We start from the raw sequence: 16,746 nt of genomic DNA, 5'->3' as shown, positions 1-16,746 counted from the left end.
CTCACATGCTCATGATGATCTACAGTCAGTCTCCTTGTGATTGTGACATTCGTTGTGTTGCTAGACGTGAAAATCTGATTTCTTGTTCATGAAAACTTTTACAGGCAAGTGTTTTACAACCTGTATTTTCCTATTGAAATGTAATAGAACAACAATTCTTTGTTTACTATGACGTTGGATATACAGAGTGGTAGTTTGATAAGCGCCATTATCCTATACGCCTTCAAATGCGTTTAACAGCTCTTTCGTTTCCAAGGTGACGTGGAGGGCAATATGGAATACCCGCAAGAAAAGCATGGTATTCCGTATTCCGTATGGTGTTCCGATTACGAAAATATCTTTCGGTATTGGGCAATTAAACATACATTTATGATGACAACAATGCTAAGTGTACTTTTTTATTACAGCAAATTTTCTGATGATACATGGGGTGAACTTGGGTTCAACCTTCATGTTTAATTTGAGCACACAATAACTGTGCCGTACCTGAAGCAATTGTGTTTATAACTTTTGCAAGGAATCACATTCAGTTGTGGCTTGGCATTCAGAATTTTCATATATTGTCGCTGTATTCATTGTATGTTCAACAGAAAACTAATTTCTTTTCCATATAGCATTTGTATTCCATATTACCCGACTATTTCATATTACCCTCCAAAGTGGTCTTTTCAAATTATAAACTTTGCCCACCCCTGTAACGAAACTTCTTTATCAAGATACGCATAAATAAAGCCAAATATATAAGGCGTATATTTGTTTTCCTTTTTTTTCAATGTGCAATTATTAACTGAGTTACAAGCGAAACAAAAATGTTATTCCATAATACCAGAACTTCCTCTATTATTATTATTATTATTATTATTATTATTATTATTATTATTATTATTATTATTATTATTATTATTATTATTATTATACTTCTCTTCAGTTTCTTAGATTACTAAACTATGCTACCCATACGGGTTGGAAGTCTTATAAACAGCTTTGTCCGTCCGCTTGTCTGTTGACTAGTATCAGAGCAAAAATTGCGTTAGGTTCCATCTCCTCCCTTAACTTTTTATTGTATCACGAAGTGGAGGAAATTAACCAATTATGCTTTCAACATTTATCGCCATAGAACAATAGTGATAATAGACAGCCACAACTAGTTTTCTGCAATCGATTTAAGGTCTAAAGATTACATACCATCACAATCCGCAATATTCTACCAAAATGGGAAGTGCTTGAAATTTGTTACTATTTACCGTTTCAAAACTGATTTTCATACAGCAAAAATGGAAAAAATATCTAGATGCAGATTTCTACAATCGATCCAGCTTCTAAGAGTAGGTTCTATATTTTCCTTAAGCTTTTAATGAATCCGGAAGTGGTCTAAATTAGGCATTTACGGTTTCAACATTTATCGCCATAGAACAATAATGGTAATAGATAGCGACAGTTCTCTGCAATCGATTCAAAGTCTAAAGGATACATATCATCACAACGCGCAACACTCTACCAAAATGGGAAGTATTTGAAATTTACTACTATTTACAGTTTCAAAATTGATTTTCATAGAGCAAAATCAGAAAGATATCGAGATGCGATTTTTACAACTCATTCAGCTTCCCAATAGGTTCCGTCTGTTTCATTAACTCTCTATTCAAACCATAAGCGATTTCAATTAACCATTTACGGTTTCAACAATTTATCACCATAGAACAAAAATGGCAATAATATAGCGCCAAGCGGTTTTCTTTAATCGGTTCAGAATGTCAAGAGAACATGCCATCAAAATCCGGAAACCTTCTACCAAAATAGGAAGTGCTTGAAACTTACTACTACTTCTGGTTTCAATAATGATTTCCGTAGAACAAAAACGTTAAGAGATATCGAGATGTATTTTTTGCAATCGATTTAGCTTCCCGAGAGTATGTTCTATATCTTCCCTTAACCATATGTTTGATCCGAAAATGGTTCAAATGAACGATTTCTGGCTTCAACTTTATCGCCATAGAACAAAAACAATAAAGTATAGCGAGTAATGGCCTTTTGATGTGGTTTCAACGGCGAGTTCTACCTTTGATCTTATTAATCTATTGCAACTAGTTGTCTACTTTAAATTTGAGTATTGAATTTTATAGTTTGGAAGTTTACTGTAGTTTCACACTGTGAAACGAAACTCACTTGTTTTATTTGAAGTGATAAAGCTGAAATTTTATAAAGTGTACTACTTATATAAAGGACTAAATTTTAAACAAAGTCGCCTATGTTACAGTAGCGGCTTTAGAGGGTAGGCACGGGTCTACCCGAAAATTTTGAAAAATATGTAAACGCTAAAAGATACAATAAAGAGTAAATACATTTTCCACTATTTATATTAATGGTAGATAATTATTATCAAATAGCGTCAAGCACTATTGTAAAAGTAATTTCCTACTGTTATTAATCAATCAAATGTGTATATGTATCCATAAGCGAGGGAGCGGGCCTACCCAAAATTAAAATCCTAAAGACGCCCCTGCTGTTACTCAAATATATTTAAGTTATAGTTCTTCTGTAAACATCACTATAAAATTTCGGATACAAAATAGCTCAAATTACGATCAATGGTCTTGAATGAGAAAGACGCTTTTGCTGAGAAACATGGGGTGAGGGGAAACATAGTCTTTGTCTGCGTCATAATTCATGGGGACAATTTCCTCCCGGTCATAAGTCTAGTCTACAACACGAGTCAGTTTCTTCTCGCCTAATAGAATATCATTAAAATGTTATCGTTAAAAACAATTTTAAGTGAATTTATTATATTTAATATCAACATGCTCTTTATTAATTTTGTAAGATACAACAATATATGACTGTGTTTGAAATTCACTAGATTAATGATAGCAAAATTCAATCGTTCGTTGGAGCGTGTAAGCATAATACAAGTATCAACAAGAGCGATTCAAGATTCAGTACACAAAACTCAAAGGTGGTTCTCTTATAGTCCTACTTAGTGCTACATATTTCGTAGCTCTGGTACACACTTAAAGGAAAGAGGAATTCCTTGTTAACCAAGAATTAAACAAAGACCTGAACAATTAAAAAGGTGAAAAAATTTCATTTCAAATTGCCGCAATAGGGCTCCCATCCACCAAACTATTACCTTTCACTCGAGTGGAGCGTCATCTATCTCTTATATATAGATTGTAACTCTTTAAAGAACCACATATCATCTGTATTCAGGAAACAAAAACAAAGCAAGCAAACATGTAAAAATATTAACAAAATGCCTTAATCATTATTATTATTATTGAATTCCCCACTTTTCTTCGAAAGCAGAGCATATTTTGGAACATGTTAAGGCAGCAGAAAGTGGAAAATTGCTGATTGAAACTTCCTCTTCCGTATAGTCTACATTCACTTTTCCATGTGGCATTGCTCCAACGATGATTGCCACTGCTTCCTCTTCTGTAGGGACGAGCGTCCGAGGGTTAACCAGTTTTTGAGACGAAAACGAAGTTCCAATCTTTTTGCATCCAACGGGAAGATGTTTTGTTACTGGATTTTGTATGACCTTCATAAGTTTGATCTGACTACCAGATGCTCGTACGTGTAGTTTATGAAGAACCTGAACCATAAGTGCCGCAAATCGCTTGTATGTTCGTGGAATTCTTGTCTGTGGATGTACTTCAATTAGAACATTTTTTGTCGTGTGGATATAAACCTGCAGTAAGCCTGTCCTATTAAGTGGACTATCCATAAGCATTAAAAGACATTGATGAGTGATATCTGGACGAGCAGAACCTCTGTCACGGCTATTCTTCAACAGTATATTACTATGGTCATCAGAATTCATTAGTTCAAAATGATTACCCACCTTAACGGTTTCTAACTGAGCCTTTTCCAAAATAACTATCAAGCGCTTATCTAGGTTACGTTGATGTGAAACTGTTCCGAGATCCTTTCGAACTAAACCGTATTCCTCCTCCTTCTTAAACGTTCTCTTCGTATACATTTTAAATTATTTGTTAATGAATTATGGTATAGTTCAAATAACTTGTTATATAAACGTCTGCATTGCACATAATATTGTCGGTATACACTAACTTACCACTCAGTTTACTCAGCTACACCACATTGAGTTTTTGTTCTTATTTTAACTAAAAAGCTAGTTCGTATTTCTGTAAATACTATTGGCTCATTACTCGCTTTTGAGGTTTCATAAATATTGTTTTTAAAAAAGTTCAATAGTCGAAAACTTCAAACTTAAAAGCACAGATTAGAAATTGCCCAGGCAAATAACAATGTAAAAGACGTTCGAAAATAACTACGAATATAAATACTGATATAATCACTAGGACTCACAATTGATCACAGATCACTCACAATTCATGTTTGCTATAACACTAACTGCATATCAAATACAAGTCATTGTTGCCAAGCTCCGAAAATACAATTTCCCTGCTGAAACTGAGAAAAAAATCCCTTATCGTTTTAAATTTACTTTTGTCACATATTTGGGCGTTATTATGTACGAACCTTCGTAAAAATCGCGGAGCTAACGAAACGCAAATCATCCTAAAATCAACGATAACACTTATGTCTATTATCGCAAACTCAAAAACACAGTTTACATTGCGTTGACGGAAACTGTTATGAAACAAGGCCCTAGATCGAGCACCACCTCTGAATATCTGTTCTAAACGGTTTCAGTTGATCCTGTAGAACATCTTACTAGGCTATGCAATTCCGGGTATGAATCGATATCGGCAAAAAATCGAAAATTCATGGATATCGAACGATATCAAAATATGGAAAAATATTGAAATTATCAAAATATTCCGGTTCCAAAAATATCGACCTAAAACCAACTTCATCTTTTGAGAAGTCTCTAAATAATAGTAATAAAGAAAAAAATAAGAAAGGAGGTTATCTATCTATCTATCTATCTATCTATCTATCTATCTATCTATCTATCTATCTATCTATCTATCTATCTATCTATCTATCTATCTATCTATCTATCTATCTATCTTTTCTGTGTATGTAGACGAGTAATAATATACTAATGCTCAGTTTCACTAATCGAGGACTAAGATCGGATAAGATAATCCGTTGATTATATTTATCTTTGGATAAGAACTTTACCTTGTTGCACCAACAGTTAGAGGTAGTGAGAAAGGGTTAACTTATCCACGAATAATGGGAAGTTGCATCAACCATGACGTTGACGAAATGACGTCATGCATAGTTTTGATTGGCTAAGAAATGCGTGTAACAACTTTAAAATAACACTAGTTAACAAAGGTTTTGTTACATAAAAGGAAATACCTGTTCTTAAAGGAACTTTTTGCGCTGAATTCGAATATGCACTCGGTTTTTCTCCATCACGTACGATTTTCCCGTAACAGAGGGATTTTCGAGAAAATCCCTCAAAAATTTCCCTTTTCGTTTATTTTACACCCCAAGATCTTGTCCCTTTCATATACTAACATAGAAATTATACCTAAGTATACTTTGATTCATATTTAACAAAACCCTCCAAGTTTCGTAATAATCGCTTTATTCTTTCAAGAGAAAAAAATATGTTTGTATGTATACTGTGTGTACTGTTTATTGCACCTTATAGTAATGCTTTCAGATCTCTTAAGTTGAGGTAAAACGTTTTCCTTTATTACCACAAACACATATATAAAATATAATACAATATAATTTACAAGTGTGACAATTTACAATAAACAATAATACAAATCTACCAAAAGGTCATGAAAAGACAATCAAAAGTATCACAATATATGAAACTTCCATTGGGTTACAAAAACGTACACTACTTCCTTCTTTTGTAAGAAATGTTACATTCTCTAACAAGACTAAAACAATAGTCCCCCATCATTGAAGGATCCCATCGTCCCTGGTACCTTTTCTCCATTGCCATTATATCTTGGTGAAATCTTTCCCCCTGTTCGTCGCTGAGAGCACCTAGGTTAGCAGGAAAGAAGCTGAGGTGGGAGTGCAAAAAGTGGATTTTTAAAGGCATCCTACAACCCAACTCTTTGTATTTCTGTATCATGTCCTGTACGATTTCTGTGTAACTCTCAGCTTTGTTATTGCCCAGAAAGTTGCGCACAACACACTTAAATGCTGTCGAGGCAGCTAGCTCAGCACTGTTTAACTTGCTGTCAAAGCTATCATCAAGCATTAATTTCCTAATTTGGGGACCAATAAACACTCCCGCTGAAATCTTAGCATCACTCAGGTTAGGGAACTTATCTCGCAAATACTTGAAACCTTCACCAGATGTGTCTATGGCTTTGACAAAGTTTTTCATAAGTCCTAACTTGATATGAAGTGGCGGTAGTAATATCTTATTAGGATCTACCAAAGGAGCGTATTTGACGTTGCATTCTCCAGGTACGTAATTCACTCTAGGTTCCCATTCCTTCACTTCATAATGTTTGTCATCAGCTCGGCTATCCCATAAACATAAAAAACATTGGTACTTCGTGTAACCGCACTGCAGTCCTAATAAAATACCAACTACCTTGAGATCACAACATATTTGCCAACAATGGTCCTTGTAATTTATAAGATTTAGCAAAGTTGACATGGTGTCATAGGATTCCTTAATCTTCACTGAGTGCGCAAGTGTATAGAAGGTTTTTTATTTCCATTATGTAAAAGGACAGCTTTAAGGCTGACCTTTGACGCGTCGATAAATAACCTCCATTCTTCTGGAACGTAAGGAATTCCTAGTTCCGCCATCAACCCATTTATATCCGTACATACGCACACATTATCTTGCATTGAGAAATAGCTTGAAAATTGAACATGCCTTTTCCTGTACACTGATATGTTCGTTTCTGCATCCAATAAGTTCCACTGCTGGAGCCTTGATCCCAGAAGTTCCTCCTCTTGTTTTGTCAGGTGCAAATCACGGACTAGGTCATTAAGTTCACATTACCGGATAAAATGTGGCTCGCGAACACAGTCAGGGATGAACGTTGGATCCTTGGATGTACATGTTGATGTCGATGGTTCATCAAGGTCATGATCATCATCAGAGTCTTTTGGCCATATCTCTTCCCAGTTGGTAGGGGGCTCGGGAAGTGGAAGTTCTTTTGCATTCTGTTACATTTGATAACAAATATTGATAACCATTTCATGAACAAAACGAAAAAACTTGGAGAATTGTATATATATATATATGTATTAAGATATACATATACTGTACGTTTAAAAAAAAAATACGTTGGAAGTACATTCTATTTTTATACACGTTTCTAATTTACAGAGAGCAATACAAGTGTGTTGTTGACTATTGTAAATATTCATTTTTATGTCTGTGTTTGTAGTAATAAAGCAAATCGTTTTTACCCCAACTCAGGAGATCTGAAAGCATTACTATCAGGTGCAATAAACAGTGCACACAGTATACATACAAATATATTTATTTCTCTAGAAAGAACAAAGCGATTTTTACGAAACTTTTAGGGTTTATTAAATATAAATCAAGGTATACTTAGGTATAATTTCTATGTTACTATATGTAAGGGGACAGGAGCTAGGGGAATAAAATATCTGAAAGAGGGAAATTTTTGAGGGAATTTCCCGAAAATCCCTCTGTTAAGGGAAAACTGTACGTGATGGAAAGAAACCGAGTGCATATTCGAATTCAGCGCAAAAATTTCCTTTAAGATCAGGTGATTTTTCTCATGTAACAAACAAAAAGTTTAAATTTGTTAACTAGTGTAATTCGCGAAGTATGTGATAACTTTTCGTACTAGATATGGAAAGCGAATGAAGTTCCGTCCTCAGGAAGGCAAATACGCCCTGATGGTGATGGATAAATACAAACATACATATCATACATATCCTTGAAACACAAGAAGAAAATGCTGTATCAAGTACTGAAAAGGAAGCTGCACTTCTCATATTTGAGAATATATTGGGACGAAAAGTTTTGTTTTTCTAGGTAAGTACGAAAGTATGGGAGATCAGGGTTAGATTCCTAGCGTGGGCTTTTGTGGTTCAGATCCCACGTTAAACTTTAGGTCCACGTCTCATATAGTCTTGGAGTGGACGCTAAACCCAACTCAAATCAAATATAGACAATTCATTATATCTGAGGACTAAATATTGAAGACTAACACAAAACAATTCTAACAGATAACACACCTTTATCCTCCTTTGAAGCGACATTTTCAAGCAAGAGTAACTTTTAGGGGAAGAGCCCCCTTTTCTTACATAATGTTTGGATACAAACTACGCTAAACTTCACACAAATACTGTCTTCTCTTAAATACAACTTTCGGTTCTTGCATTCAACTGTAGGGGTGGCTAGGAAGAGTAGAGAATATTAGGGTAGCGTATAGTAGGAAATGGTAGGAATGAATGAATGAGTAGGGGGTTTAATGGGAATGTCAGCGGCGAGGCGAGGCTGTATGTCCTAGTCATGATTAACGCGGCTGCTCAAAAACAGACTGCAACATTAAAAGCAGATAACAGCTGAATCATATGTATTACAAATGAACAAAAGGCGCTGTTAAATTAAGAACAAAGGCAGAGAATAAAGAAATGAAGATAAAAGAATAAAGAAATGAAATAAAATGTTGACAATAACAATATATAGGAAAACAATAAAAGGTGAGTAGAAAGGATAAAAATGCAGCAGCAATAAAACAAGAACAACAAACTAAAAGAGCTCAGAGAACGTGAGCAACCCCAGAGTCATAGATGAACGTAAGTACCCGGCTAACAATATCACTATCATTTCTCAAGGCACGGTAAGTAGACAAGGCAGTCCGTGACTTTCTCTGAGATCTGAGTAGTCAGGAGAGTCAACAAGAATGTGCTGAATACTAAGAGGAACACAATACGGACGGTCTAAACCACGCAGCAAATACTTATGTGTCAGGTAAGAGTGCCCGATACACAGATGCGCCAGGAGCATTTCATCTCGACAACTACTATCCATTTCATAAAGATAGGCCCCTGACTTCGCGGTGCTGCCGTGACGTCCAGTCAAAACTTATACTGCATTGTCGTACCTCGTTGGAATCGTTGGAATGTTGTCTTTTCAATACTTAAGACCTACAAATTTTCTTTGTAGTGGGTAGTGAGAAAAAAATAGAAATTAATGAAAAAGTGTGTATTTTTTCGTACTTTTTTGGTAAATCAATGTTTATAGGACTATATCTCGGAAATGAGATAACATGAAATAATTTCCTGTGCACGATATGTAGGTGCATCTATTACCTGTAAGTTCTGAAAATTTCATTACTCAACACGTAGTAATTTTCTTGTTATTCAGTAAAAAGTGAGACATCATTATCTCTGAATTGCTGCGGTGTATTAACAATCTGAAAAAACTTTTAGAAAGATCTTAAAATAGCTTTTTCAACCAAACTGTTTTGACTTGTTTTAAAAGATAAACAATCACAAATATGACATTATGATTATTTCTGCTTTGCACCCTTCGCTATCGAAGTTTATACGGAGTGCTACGTTGCCACATTTTCCTGGCGCGTATAGACTCTCAGCCGGACGGGTATTTAAACTTGTCACGCACACTGTCTGGCACTTTTTAGAGATATTTTTAAAATGTAATGTCTCCACAGATTTTAAACCAATATCTTAGAAATTAACAGGATATACAGTAAATGTACCAAGTGTTCAAAATTAGAAAAGCAAACTCTTATCTTGTTTGGATTTGCATGTGATGGTCCTCGAAAATTTGTTGCTTTTTGTCAGTTTTTCACTTATTGCACGCAGTACAAAAATACACTTGCACAGAAACAAAAACACGCACAAAGTTTATTATATGATACAACCTTAGTTGATATGTAATATTGAGTTTACACTTCACAGAAAATCTGTTTTCAGATCTAAGAGCTCCAAGCTACATTAGAATCTGCCTTTGAATAGGAATGACGCGTTTTTTTGTTTTTTTTCGGCGCAGCTTCAGGTTTACTTGAAACAGAGTTACTATCTTGTTCACTCCCGGATACGCCACTGAGCACAGAATAATCAATGTCCTTACTATTAATTACTAACTCATAACCGTCTGAGTCGGAGTCATTCATCAGTTCTGCAATTTCATTATCGCTAAACATTTTGCCTCTTCTTTTTGTAATATCGCCGCTCGTGAAGGAATATCCAATTTTTTTTTCAATCAAAAAGCACAAGATATACTCACAAAAATATAAATGCCCATTCGTCCGTTTCATTGCAATGAACCCATATGATGTGAGTGTGTGTGGAAGTTTTTGACGCCTACGAACCGAAGGGAAGTGTTGAAGATTTAATCAGTGCGACGTGATTAGACGCAAATACAGCCCTCGTCACCTACTCATTGCATTGTTTACTTTCGTTGAAAGAAAACAAAGGACTCATTCTGTGTTACATTCGGCAGGGGAATTGATCGCAAAACTTGGGTGAACACATGATTGCCAAGGTTACAGTAGGGCTATATTTCTTTTTAACCTTTAACATGTTCGTAAGCTGTAGAGTGTGTATACTGATAAATCTTGAGGTAGAAATGGAGCCATTGTTTATAAATATTAGGGAAGATAGCAGGAGCAGCGATGAGTCAACAAAGCCATGACGAAAGTGAATGAAGTAAGTAGATTAAGAGATGAGTTTTTGGATGTGTTTCTTCAACGTTTTATTTCGATTACATTGACATGTGTACACTCATGTCCAAAATTATTGTCGCATATCTATAACTGTCTTCTTGTAAGAATATAATTTGATAATGATTTTGCAGGGTACTTTTAATACTGATACTATATGTAGAGTCGGGAAATGTATATTTGTAATAAATTTCATAGGAAAAGAATACGAAAATTAGCATGAGTAAAACACAATGTTCCTAAATGGATAAGAAAATTTTAGTTCTATTGTTCTTATTTACTGCTCTTTTGACATGAAATTTGCCACATACATGTCTTTGCCGATTATACACATACTAACATTATAAGAAATACCAGACGAATTCGTTATCAAATTATATTCCTACAATAACATATTTATAGACATGCGACAATAATTTTGGACATAAGTGTGCATGCATTAATATTTTTATGATGTTGTGAAAGGTTATAATAAATACTTTTCCTATTACATTCTTATGAAGTAGGCTTCGCGCTACAAGCTTCCTGAACGCGACAACAGTGCACGACAGCATTGCCGCACTTCCATTTACTGTATGCTGTTTCTTCATATAAGCGCGGGGAATTTAAAGATTGGGTTGCAACATGGCTCACCGCTTAACGCAGAGAATATGTTGAAGTAAACATTTTTTTAAAAAAATAAATACTCTACCAACTAAACCCTTTTTTGTTTATAGTTCCAAATATTTGGAACACTAGACTTCCAAATTTTCGAACAGTGTTTTGTACGTTTCTCTACCTACCATGGTAAAGGAGATCAGAGCGTCGTACATTTGTTTTAATTACAGAAAAAATATCAAGTGATGAAAATTGAACTTTTCACATCTTACAGTTAATGGATGCATCTACATACTGTACACAGGAAATTATTTCACGTGATCTCTTTTCTGAGATATAGCTCTATAAACATTGATCTACCAAAAAAGTACGAAAAAATACGCACTTTTTCATTAATTTTTATTTTTTTCTCACTACATAGTACAAAGAAAATTTTTATATCTTAAGTATTGAAAAGACAACATTCCAGCAATTCCAACGAGGTATGACAATGAAATATAAGTTTTGACTGGACGTCACGGCAGCACCGCGAAGTCAGGGGCCTATCTTTATTAAATGGATAGTAGAGAAAAAGGTTGTATGCCACTCTCCTAGAAGCGGCTTAACTGCGTGAAGTTTATTATCATTTGCCTGGTCTCAATCTGCTTACCAATACGAGAGCATCAATCTAGGAAAATTACGACAAAGATCGGAGCAAGGAATGCTATGCTTCTAAGCGGCGTTCTTGACAGCTGTATCAGCACGTTCGTTTCTCCGAATACCGACATGATCCGGCACCCAGCAGACAACGGCGACACAACCCTGTTCCTGTAATTGATGGCATCTCACAAGAATGTCCTGAACGAGTGCGTGCTTACTACAGATATTCTGTGGACTTAGAACCACGCTCTGAGAATCAGTGCAAACCAGCACACGACGTAACGAAAGCGTGAGAATATGATCCAAGGCAAGCTTAATTGCAGTTAATTCAACAGTAAACACGAAACACCGGCAAAGCAATTGGAATTCTGAGCTGCTCTCGTCGGTGACAAAGGCACAGTCAACAGAATTTCCATCCCTAGAACCGTCCGTACAGAACACATTAAAATCGAGGTACTGACGGCAAACTCATGCTGGTGCATCTGGGAACTAGTATGCTGTTTCGGGTATAAAGACAAACTTAAATCATGGCTACTGGTTAGGTAGACGAAACTGCCATGGTGGTATAGCACGAAAGTAATGGGGCGTTTACACTTGGTCGATTTAGTCGCATGACTAAATCGATTTAGTCGCACGACTAAATCGACTCGCTGCATTTGCCACTAAATCGAAGCAACTAGGCCGAATCAGATCGATGGATGTGTTCAATTATTTCAACCACAGAAAATAGAACGTCTTTCAATTCAGTTGCCAGTCGATTAGTCGCCTTCGATCAACAAGCGATTAAGTTGACGTCCCGTTTACACGGTCGATTAAGTTGAAAGTGACGTCAATTCAACTGAATCGAACGCAAATCGACTAAGTGTAAACGCCCCATTAAGCAACAAGAGAAAGGGCCACAGGAAATCGCCAACGAGGAAACTCTCACACGCACGGGTGTACCATGGGCATGTAGAGCGAGGATGAGCAGCATAGCGATCGTATATCGTAACACCACACAGGAAAAGTACACAGAGGTGGACAGGAATACAGTGCACATGCGCACAATAATTAAGGAGAGGTCTTCCACGACGTTGGGCTAAGGAAGATTCATTGGCTTCAACATACAGACTGGCAATGGGACTAGTACGGTAGGCGCCAGTAGCAATGCAAAGACCCAGGTGATGCACCGTCAAGTTGTCTTAGGAGAGAGTAGCAAACAGACCCATATTTGCAGAGAGTGGCAAATAGAGTAGCATACAGCCATGGATCGAATTAGACTACGGTACAAGCGAAGGAGAATACTACGATCAGCATCCCATGTGCGGTGGGATAGAACAAGAAGAGTCAGAGCTCGAAGACAAGAGCACTTAAGAGATCGAATATGTGGTGCCTACGACAATCGACGGTCGAAAATGAGACCCAAGAACCGGACAGTATCAACGAATGACACGGGTGCCATCAAGATATAACTCCGGGTCAACAATGCAAGTGTAATGCCAGCAGAAGTGAACACATTGAGATTTCTCGGTAGAAAAGCGAAATCCTGTCTCATTCGACCAGCGAACAAGATGATTGAGAGTCATCCTGTCGAGTAATGTAGGGAAGTTGTCGGAAGCGACATTAAATAACAAGGTCATCAACATAAAGCAGACCACAAACAGAAGGGGATCTGCGAAAGAACGTTGTTGATAGCGAACAGCAAACAGCGTGACGCTACGGACACTGCCTTATGAAACAATATTTTCTTGCACAAACCTTCTGAAAGACTAGATCCCACACGCATCCTAAAATGTTGCTCGTAAAGAAAATTCTTAATAAATTATCATATACCCACGAAGACCCCAGTTCTATAACTGTCTCAAGATACCGTATCCCCAAGATACCGTATACATTTAGGCCAATTAATCATGTTGTAGTAATTTTCAGCTGTAAAGATTAATTTCGGAACAATGAAGTCACGTGGGCGGCTTGATCTCGGAGTCTTCTGGCTTCGACACTTTTTAATCCTTCTCCAGCCTAACGTTCGGATATGCGGATTTTCATCTATCATCGCTATCAGCAGGTTTTCTTGATGAGCGGGTATCCGTTTATTTGTAGAACAGTATGAACTATGTGTTGTAGATTTTCTTTCAGAAAACGTGATACTTTAACTATGCTAAACAGATGTATGGCGCCCATTTCGCACGAAGGATTTCGCCGTATTGAAAACCAGATTGGAGCGTATACTTTAATATTGTACTGGCAAAGTAGACACAAACTTGAACTAGGTTTATCAGTACTGATGTAGTGGCGAAGCATCCTCAGGCCAATGTCAGCCATCGTGAATGTGATAATGGTCTTGGTTTTCTGTTTGCTAGATCGGTAGTACACATTCCTGTAGCAACAACCGTACAAAGTTCAAAGAGATAATTCTGGTCACTGTTTAAACCATCTGGTTTTTCCATTTCAAATATCCATTCAACGGGAACGGGTGTAAAGGAGACGATCGATGAACGTTCACAATCCTTTAATTTCTTTCTGATGGGGCCGGAAAAAGCGTTGGGTCCGGTCGTCCTACTATCCAATTCGGTAATCAGGTGTCGAAATGGCAACTCGTTAGTATGGAGAAGGCATATGAGATACTGCAGTTCCTTTCCTAGGGATCTTTGTATCCGACTTATTACGCCGTTATCCCATCCTGTGTTCGTTGCTTCACCATCGCTGCCGACTGCCTCAAGACTTGACACATCGTACTGGCTCTTCTCTAAAAACTCCAATATAGAGTCGGCAATATCCTTGCCAGTGCCTGACTTAGGTGTGGCATGACCCAAGTATTCTGAACCTGGCTCCAATATGTTTTTCTGTAATCTCTTGTCCTCGTAGTTTGCCGTTAATTTTTTCTTGCACAAGAGTCATCATTTTTTCCGTTGAAGTAGATACTTGTAATCGCCCAGCCTAGGTGAGCCTTTTCTTTTTGGATCTTGTCACCCAGTTTATCTTTTCCTCTTCGTACCTTAGATCTGTCAACAACAAGATTTTTGTCCTCTGGCGTTATGAGTATCGCGTCCTGAAGTACGGCTGAAGCGATTAAAGCAACCTGTCTGTCTGAAGCTCCAGTTCTAAACGCTGCCTCCGCTGTATTTTGAAGACAGATGCGCTTTAGGCTATGTTTCCTTCTTGGTCGTGCTTCGAAGTCAGATCCCGATGTGCTTCCCGATTCAATAGCTTTGCTGGATTCCCCTGACAACGCCAGTATCTTTGATCTGTGCCTATGCCTAATCCCACTAGTTGATGGACTTGCTTCAATACTTCCAGCGTCTTTCTTGGTTGTCTGTCCCTTAAATCTGCTCATTTTACGGGAAAACTTCTTTGACAGAGATTTGCTTGTTCGGACGTCAATGTTATCAATGCTCATTTTCCGTGATGTTCTCTGGTCCAAAAGAAACTCGAATTTTCGTTTTGGAATCTTGCGTGTCCTTTCACAGTTGCAATCTTCGGCGGTTTTACATTTCCAAGACGCAATATCGAGAAGAGACTTTTCCGCGTGTGCAACAAAACCTGCACGAAATGTTGCTTCTTGTCCTTGTCGACTGAAATGTTTTCCTTGGTGCGACACTTATTATAAAATGTTTTCAGCATGTCAAAAACTCTCTTTTCTGAAACCACAGGAATGCTTTTCTTTTACGCCAAATATGTACAACTCTTTGTCCAACTAGTTTGCAAATGTTAGTCACTGGTAATTTAGTTACACTTTCGTCGCCACTTAAACCACTTCGAAACCGATGATAATGTCTCTTAACTTCAGCGTACGTGGGTAACTTCACTCATTTCACTTGGAGTGCCAAATAAGCCTTGTTTCACACTTTCCCGCGTTGGTCTGCTATGAGGCTTTTACTTCATCTTGCTTTCAATTGCTTTCGAACTTGGAAACCAAAGTATACAAAATGTCTTTGAATTGTATCGTACTAAGAAGACTGTAGCTTTAGGTACAATGCTCAAACTCTCTGTCTTAACAGAAACAGTAGCGAACTAAAACCGTTAAAGCTTAAGCTGCAAAAAACTGGCCTGTTGGATTGGTTGGCCGAAGTACGCAATATTTATACCACCGCCGAACTTCCAGCGAGAATATTCTAGAAACGTCGGCGTAGGTTCTGGAGCCAACGAGGCGAGCGGGAGGTGCGCGGATCTTCTGGACGGAGCCGGACGTTGCGACGATGCCCGAAGAGCGTGGCCAAAGTAAGCAACTACGAAGTTGTGTAGCCTGCCGCTAGATGGCATTTGCTGTCGGTTTATATAACAAGCGAAGAGTTGTCAAAAACAAATCGTGTTATATCAAGAGCTATGGCTATAAGCATCGTTAACGTGCCATTCCAAACAAAATCTGGACATTAATTTCAACAACTCAGCTAATATAACTGTACTTTGACTAATAAACATTTTAAAATTATTTATTGGCATTGCTAGAAGATTCTTTTAATAAAATAATTGTAATATAGCCATAAGGTAACTCTAAAAACGACACAAATAGTTTTTCTGTCATTGGTGTTGTGCGTGTTGCCTAACCAAACACTTATAAACTTTAAGTCCGTTAGGGCAGAGTAAGGGGTCCAAGAAAATAAAAAAAATCAGTTAGGTCGGTGCCACTAATGGCACCTTTTCCGCACTAGCAGTCATCGAATTTCGAACAAAAGTGCAAGACTCTCCACCCTAATATATATCCACGATGGTTCGGAATACTTTTTATTTATGGAAAGCTACAAGGTGGATGTTGGCTTAATGCTTGAAAATAATTTAAACTGAAAACTATGAAATAGCCTATATTATCTAAACATTATTTGTATTTTGTCATGCATAAGAATTGGTACTTATCATTATTTTCATTACTACGGTATTAAGAAAACACCAGGGACGCGTATATTAGGTAGCATTCTAACATTTACTTGGTATATAAGCA

General features: G+C 37.1%; 1 pseudogene; it reads right to left on the bottom strand.

The window, feature by feature from the left end:
• Positions 1 to 2,788: 2,788 nt before the first annotated feature.
• On the bottom strand, positions 2,789 to 4,373 carry LOC145665727 (ribosomal RNA small subunit methyltransferase NEP1 pseudogene; annotated as a pseudogene).
• Positions 4,374 to 16,746: the final 12,373 nt, after the last annotated feature.

The sequence above is a fragment of the Thermobia domestica genome, chromosome 12, assembly GCF_964235325.1.
Source record: "Thermobia domestica chromosome 12, izTheDome1.hap1.1, whole genome shotgun sequence".
In the NCBI taxonomy this organism is placed as follows: domain Eukaryota; kingdom Metazoa; phylum Arthropoda; class Insecta; order Zygentoma; family Lepismatidae; genus Thermobia; species Thermobia domestica.
This window is presented reverse-complemented; position numbering and strand designations above follow the sequence as displayed.